We start from the raw sequence: 8,313 nt of genomic DNA, 5'->3' as shown, positions 1-8,313 counted from the left end.
TACCGCCTGAATTTATAAATACCATTATAGATACCGCCTGAATTATCAATACCATCATAAATATTATCAATACCATTATAAGATACCGCCTGAATTATCAATACAATCATAAATATCGCCTGAATTATCAATACCATTATAGATATCGCCTGAATTATCAATACCATCATATATATCGCCTAAATTATTAATATCATTATAGATACCGCCTGAATGATCCATACCATTATAGATATCGCCTGGATTATCAATACCATTATAGATATCGCCTAAATTATCAATACCATTATCTATACCGCCTGAATTATCAATACCATTATATATATCGACTGAATTATCAATATTATCATAGATATCGCCTAAATTATCAATATCATTATAGATATCGCCTGAATTATCAATACCATCATAGATATCGCCTGAATTATCAATACCATTATTGATATCGCCTGAATTATCAATATCATCATAGATATCGCCTGAATTTATCAATACCATTATAGATACCGCCTGAATTATCAATACCATCATAAATATCGCCTGAATTTATCAATACCATTATAGATACCGCCTGACTTATCAATTCCATTATAAATACCCCCTGAATTATCAATTCCATTATAAATATCGCCTGAATTATCAATACCATGATAGATATCCCCTGAATTATCAAGTCCATCAAAAAATTCCATTAAATTATCAAGACCATCATAAATATCCATTAAATTATCAAGACAATCATAAATATCACCTCAATTATCAAAACCATCATATGCATCCCTTGACTTAAATATCCTCTCAATTATTAAGAACATCGTAAATATCTCCTGAATTATCAAGCTCAACATGACTTAGTAACCCCTGAAATATAAAGACCATCATAAATGTCGCCTATATTATCAAGGCCACCATAAATGTCGCCTGTATTATTAAGACCATCATAATGATCGCCTGTATTATAAAAGGCCATCATAAATGTCGCCTGTATTATCAAGGCCATCATAAATAATGTCGCCTGTATTATCAAGGCCATCATAAATGTCGCCCTTATTATTAAGACCATCATAAATGTCGCCTGTTTATCAAGTCCATCATAAACGTCGCCTGTACTATCAAGGCCATCACAAATAATGTCGCATGTATTATCAATGCCATCATAAATGTCGCCTGTATTATCAAGGCGTTTCAAATGGAGCAGATTGTATCAAGGTGAAAAGGAATGAGAACTACTGTTTAGGAATATTTTCTTAATAACGAGTCATTTCCCTTTGTCTGTAAAAAAATTATTGTTGAACTTTAACACGTCGAATATAATTGTATCGTTGTACTGATCGCTGTACTTATTATTTAGACCATCATAAATGTCGACTGTATTATGAAGGCCATCACAAATAATGTTTTATTTTAGTATTTTTATATCTTAAGTTTTTCTATATCTTAGAAACAGTAGGGTCGCTTGTCTTATCAAGGCCATCACAAATGTCGCCTGTATATTATCAATTATCAGGTGATGCAAGAAAAACTTAATAATAAATAAAGAAAACAAAAAAGGAAGAAAAGAAAAAAATGATTGAGAAAAAAGGAATAATGCTGAATCATAAACATGATTACGCTGAGGTTCATGACGCAGAAGAAAAATGAAATGGCTATTTCTGATAAAGAAGAACTATTTATGTGTCAGTCAAATAGTTGACCAATGACAAAATAATATGGTTGAGCCTGACACGGCCTGTACTTGACGGACATTTTAAATAAATCCGAAGCTGTAAGCGACTAATGTTAAGACAGTTTAACTAACTTAAAATATGAATCTGTCTGCACCTAACTTAAAATATGAATCTGTCTGCATCTAACTTAAAATATGAACCTGTCTGCATCTAACTTAAAATATGAACCTGTCTGCATCTAACTTAAAATATGAACCTGTCTGCATCTAACTTAAAATATGAACCTGTCTGCATCTAACTTAAAATATGAACCTGTCTGCATCTAACTTAAAATATGAACCTGTCTGCATCTAACTTAAAATATGAACCTGTCTGCATCTAACTTAAAATATGAACCTGTCTGCATCTAACTTAAAATATGAACCTGTCTGCATCTAACTAAAATATGAACCTGTCTGCATCTAACTTAAAATATGAACCTGTCTGCATCTAACTTAAAATATGAACCTGTTTGCATCGAACTTAAAATATAAACCTGACTACATCTAGCTCAAAATAGAATCTGTCTGCATCTAAATGCTTTCACGAATAGTGAATTATTTTGTTATATCTGTTATCAATGACCAATTATTTTGCTCACCTAACATATATACATGTATGTATATATGAAAGTCAAAATACTACTTTGATTACTTTAAATATACTTTGCTCTTTTTACGACAAATAATTTCACTATAATTAAACGCTAAATTTGTTAAAGTAAAACACATCTAAATTAATCACGCTCTTAAAACTCATGTTTGTCCTTTTTAAATAAATATACAAATATTTGTTTCTGATGTATGATGTACCTTTAAGTATTATCCTGATCATAACGAACCATACAACATATTTGTACTTTTTTTGCTATATAGTCATGTTTCAGTGGGAGTATGAATTTAACAACAATTAAAGCGTTTTGTTTCTTCTAAAACACTGTTTATACGCGGCACATAATTCTATGACAAGTTTATATTTTGTTTAACTATTTTACAGAAAACAGAATTAAAAACAGAATCTCGTTTGGTTCAGTATGCATGTCTTACGTTCATGTTTTATAGTTTAAATATAAAACGGTCTCCAACAATTTATCGTACAGATTTTAATCAGAAAACAAACGCAAAGATCAAGTTTTCACATGAAGTCTCGATCTACAATTATTGAGTTACGTCACTTTAAGCCACACTTAACTAGCAATATATCCTTATTCCTGGCTGTGTAAAATATTTCTTTGGCCTATTTTAAGGGAAAAAATGTTCCTTTGGCCAGTTTAAAGACAAAATCATATCAATAAGATTTTAACAAAAATCTTCGATTTCGATATCTTCGTTATTATCATAGTATTTAGGTCGTACATTATATCAATAAAGGGTTAGATGTAAGAAATACTGTTCTAATTAATGGACTTTTTTTCGATTTTTCGATAATTTTGGACAGAAGTTAAGCTAAATAAAACACATTTTACGCACTTTTTGTAAGTTATCTTTTTTTCTTGAAAGTTAAGGTTTTTTTCTGTATTTTAATAAAATTGAAATTATGTATATTGCTGGTGTCTTTAAATGTTTATTATATATCACGAAGAAGGCAATTGCTCTTACTTTTTATGACTGCTAGGTCATATTCATATCCGGCAAATTACGGAAACCTTTTAAGATCATATTAAGTTAGTTCTTTGAACTAATGTATAAAATAACGTTTCCATACTTTGATCTTATGTTAAGAAGCAATGATTTTGACTAAATGCTTAAAAACTTAAAACCCAACGTATTTGTGTGACATATTTCGCCAAGTTTCCTTACATGTCAAACATTATGGCTATTTTTGTCTACACCATTATTGAGTATAGCATAGCTTTTAAACAACAAACAATTCTTGAGCTGCTTAAGTCCTTTTCATACGCATATCTTTTCTCCAAAACTTAATTATTACGACAAATTGTAGGAAGATACAAACTTCAGAGAAACATTTACAGTTAACGTTTCATCGAATTCTGTGTAACATTATAAAAGTACAACTGTCGATGTCGTTTCCAACTGTTGTCTCGATTCTATATCCAAGGATACGGTATATGTTTCTTGTATATAATTATGCGTTCCTGTGTACTTTACCAAAGTTCCAACAATTAAAGGTAACACCAAGGTAATTATAATCTTTTTTTGTTTTGTTTTGTTTTTGTTTTAAATTCGGCAAATTTTATTCCTTTAAACAGAAATGCCATTTTTATCGACAATAAATGTAAATAACGTTCACTTTTCCTAACGTAATAGTCTATGATTTTGCAATTTCTATAATTTTTTAAAAAAAGGTTACAAACATTTGCTTAAGTTACATCATCATTATGTCCATCGTTCCAACAAACATGTACATTAAAACTTGTAAATGTACATAAATATGTTTAGAAAAAAAATAGTAATTACTCGTGACAAACATATCAGAAACCCATTCGTGTTTAATTGATATAACTACAAATATAAGCATCCGTACAGAAAAGTTCAATAACAATTCTGAGGTAACCAATCTTACAAATGTTTAACAATACTCGAACGTGTTTAGTATCAAACCCCATCAGGATCAACCCGTTTTTTTCTTAAGCAAGCAACTTTACAATCATGCATTGCTTTGTACTGGTTGGTCCCACGAATGGATCCGAAAGAGTGTCTATAAGCTTACAGCTTTCTACAAAATCTAACTAGAATAAATTGTGTATTAACCAACAACTGAACATTACTACGGAAGCGTCCTGGTGCCAATTCATAATGTTCTATAGAAAAAAATAAACTCCTACGTAGGAGATAAAAAAAAGCTTAATTAGGAGTTTGTAACTCCTACGTAGGACTTTAAAACTCCTACGCAGGACTTTCTAACTCCTACGTAGGAGATAAAAAAAATGCCTAATTAGGAGTTTATAACTCCTACGTAGGACTTTTAAACTCCTACGTAGGACTTTGTAACTCCTACGTAGGACTTTATAACTCCTACGTTGGAGATAAAAAAAGCCTAATTAGGACTTTGTAACTCCTACGTAGGACTTTATAACTCCTACGTAAGAGATAAAAAAGCCTAATTAGGAGTTTATAACTCCTACGTAGGACTTTTAAACTCCTACGTAGGACTTTATAACTCCTACGTAGGATACATATCAAAGTACTGAAAGCACAGAGTTCGACGGACATGTATGCTAGATAGCATATTTATGTAGGAAAATAAATTATATGAGCCGCGCCATGACAAAACCAACATAGTGCATTTGCGACCAGCATGGATCCAGACCAGCCTGCGCATCCGCGCAGTCTGATCAGGATCCATGCTGTTCGCTTACAAACCCTATTACAAGTAGAGAAACTGATAGCGAATAGCATGGATCCTGATCAGACTGCGCGGATACGCAGGCTGGTCTGGATCCATGCTGGTCGCAAACCCACTATGTTGGTTTTGTCATGGCGCGGCTCATATTTGTCAAGTTGTAATTGTGGCAAGCCGCTATAGTAAATACCTTTAGTCTGTAGCCAGAGATGATTTTGTCATTCTCTGTATATATTAAACGATGATTTTGTATTATGTACGTTTAGTTATATTTATTATACACATGTACACAAAATGTATGGGTTAAACTTTATTCAAAGTAGGATATACAATGTAATTCATTTTTAAACATATGCATGCATAATGCTCCGCAAACCGTTATCTTCTTGAACTTTACGGAGCAGGAACAAGACACTTCACTACTCCCCCTGCCCCCTATAAGGATTTAATCATTTGAAACGGCCGAAAATGGATAAATTGCTCGTTTTGTTCAGCTAGTTCGTATGGAAAACGTAATCTTTAAAGCCTTTTAAAATTTTGATATATATACTTGTTGTCGAATAGCTGTAAAGCAATTTTTTGGGATACATCGCCAATGCTTACAGACACCTCACCCTAAGATTCTGTACACTCTAGAAACCTTAGACACTTTATTAAAAGGTGAAGTGTGGCGGCATGGCCGTGTGACTAGTAGCCTAATGATCGCTAGCCGCATGGGTTCAAACCCCGTTAGGCGCAAGCCGTTGTTTCCTTGAGCAAGAAACTTTACACTCATAATTATTGCGTACGTACTGGTTGGTTCCAGGAACGGATTCGAAAGTGTGTCTATAAGCTTATAGCTTCCTACACAATCAAACTTAAATAAATTCTGTATAATTCTGTATATATTGAAAATTTTAACATTACAATGTGAAAGATTTCCCCTTGAATTTTGTTTATTGCCTCAATTTAGAAGAAAGTAGTCCAGCAAGACATCAGTAAAAATACGGAAAATATGTTTCACTGAAGTGAAAAAGAAATTTTACAGTGAAAATACAGAAATCAAAAATCATCAATATTTCATTTATATGTTACATGTACATTATAATTGATGTTATTTAAGGTTCAGCATTGACAGCAAATAGTTGACTTAAAATCTTATTTGTTTTCCTTTGCTCTTCAAGAATCTGTTTTAACACTTGCGTTTGGTCTTCTAATATTGACATGATTTTATCCCCATCATCATCAGCATCTGAAAAATACAAAAAGTACTTAAGATTGTTTATAAAAAATGGTTTTATTAAACGTCTGCCCTTTGTTTTATGTGATATATGAAAATATTAGTTAATTCTTTCAGAAGTGTGATTAATATGTGGTATGCCAAAAAGTTTAACACTGTATAGTTTCAGTTATAAAAATGGTTTGTGTTAACATTGAATAGTTTGGGCTTTGAACTTTAAATGAAACAAAATAGAAATAAATAGTTTGTGCAAACAAATGTGGAACTAAATATTATAACATCTGAAATTTTTGTTGCATGCGGGGCATCCGTGGCGTGACGACACATTTATAGTTGTTAATGTATTTGTCAAAATATGCATGCTACCTGTATGTTCAGTCTACTACAAAGTAATGGCAATTCAGGCTAAATTAAGTGACCAATACATGACCTTGCAAACTTTTTTAGTCAACTTTAATAACTTAATTTGTCAATTTTTCTATAAATGTGGTATTTTTTGGGATCAAAGTATCATATTAATTATCTAGATGTAACAGCCTACAATATAAAGCCATGCATATTCTTATTAATATTAAATCTTGATTTCAATATAGACATCATTGTAGTTCATTGGTATTTCCAGAATTTAATATGGAATTGGCAAATACAATAATTTTATTGTTTGCAAACATGCATCTTTATTCTAACAAAACATTTAAGATTTTGAAAATGAAATTCTACCTAGATCTACTGCTTTTTCTTTTTTTGTTACTTTGGCTGTATTTTTTCGCATCATTAACATTGGCAGATGTTCCCTGTAACGTTCCCTCGGATGTTTGGTCAGTAAAGATTGGTCTTTCGTCTGTGGCAGCTGAAAAATAGTTGAATCACTTTAAATACTTAATACTTACACCGGTGCTAGAAAACTCTGTCTTGCACCTAGTCTGGTTCCCTGCCTACTATTCTACGATGACGTAGTAACAGGGGCAGGTAATCCAGACTGCACCCCCGATGTAAGACAAGTCGCGTGCTTTAAGTGACGTCATTGACGCGCGACTTATATGAATGAATCGCGTTCTTAGGATGACGTCATTTTTCCGTTATGAATGAAGTTGTATGTTCATACGCTACTATAAGAAAAAAGTGCGTAATGAGAATATCAGTTTTCATAATTTCTGTTCCGAAAGAAATTGACACGTAATCATATGCAAGAAAAAGAATCAAACACCGGCTGTTGGTACAGACGGGAATATCTAGCTCTCGGGAAACTGTTTAGCGGAAACTCGGCAAAGCCTCGTTAGGTACCGCTGTAAACAGTTACCCTTGAGCTAACACAGCTTTCTTTGCTATTTGGCAACTATTACAGTTAAAGTGAATTACTACTTTGTTTACATTTTGCTATATTTATGACAAATTATTTCACTTCCAGTGCATCTCTCTTCGGGTGGTACATACAAATTGCTAATATGCTTTTAAATTCATTTTTACAACATTACAAAACAAATTTTGCTCTTTTCAAAATAGAGACAAATATGTGTATTCATTTGTGAGGAATAGTATGCCTTTGATATCTTCTGAAATATCCGAATTAAATTTGATAGAAAACTATGGTAACTTTTATTTTCACATATATATTTGTAAACAAACTAATCCAATCTTAAAAAAATGCTTTCACTACTGAACCATTTCATTGTTATCAATAAGACTGACTAATAAATATTACTAGGAATGAAAATCTACTTGTCAATTTATGCAAGAAAATAGTTTTCAAATATCTCTGTTAGAAAGTTATTTTATAGTTACCTTCTCATCCTGTTCATTTAGTATAGGAGCAGGGCCACCGCCTGTTGGTGGAAAACTGTCTTCTCTCCCTCACATTCTTCTTAATAGCTGTTTTCATATCTGACAGCTTTTTCTTGATTTCATCCAATGTCCGTGTCTCCTTGCTTTGTGCATTTATCCTGATTGCAATATATAAAAATACACATTCAAAAATATTTCAAAAATCTCATACCATAACATATCAGAAAACTGAAGCAGATTTATATTAAAACTAGCTTTAAAGTTAGGTAGAGTATAAGGGAACACTAATCTTTTACTTGATTG

The 8,313-nt window shown here is 32.0% G+C and overlaps 1 long non-coding RNA gene across 1 annotated transcript; it reads right to left on the bottom strand.

Annotated features, from left to right (window-relative positions):
- Positions 1–5,903: 5,903 nt before the first annotated feature.
- On the bottom strand, positions 5,904–8,313 carry LOC132748635 (uncharacterized). Its single transcript, XR_009628298.1, has 3 exons — positions 8,011–8,313; positions 6,959–7,078; positions 5,904–6,240 (listed from the first exon to the last, which is right to left on the bottom strand). It is a non-coding gene; the product is annotated as an uncharacterized LOC132748635 (long non-coding RNA).

The sequence above is a fragment of the Ruditapes philippinarum genome, unplaced genomic scaffold (genome assembly GCF_026571515.1).
Source record: "Ruditapes philippinarum isolate M1 unplaced genomic scaffold, ASM2657151v2 ctg4998_1_1_1_1, whole genome shotgun sequence".
NCBI classification, from domain to species: domain Eukaryota; kingdom Metazoa; phylum Mollusca; class Bivalvia; order Venerida; family Veneridae; genus Ruditapes; species Ruditapes philippinarum.
Note: the sequence above shows the minus strand (reverse complement) of the source record. Positions and strands in the feature narration are given on the sequence as shown.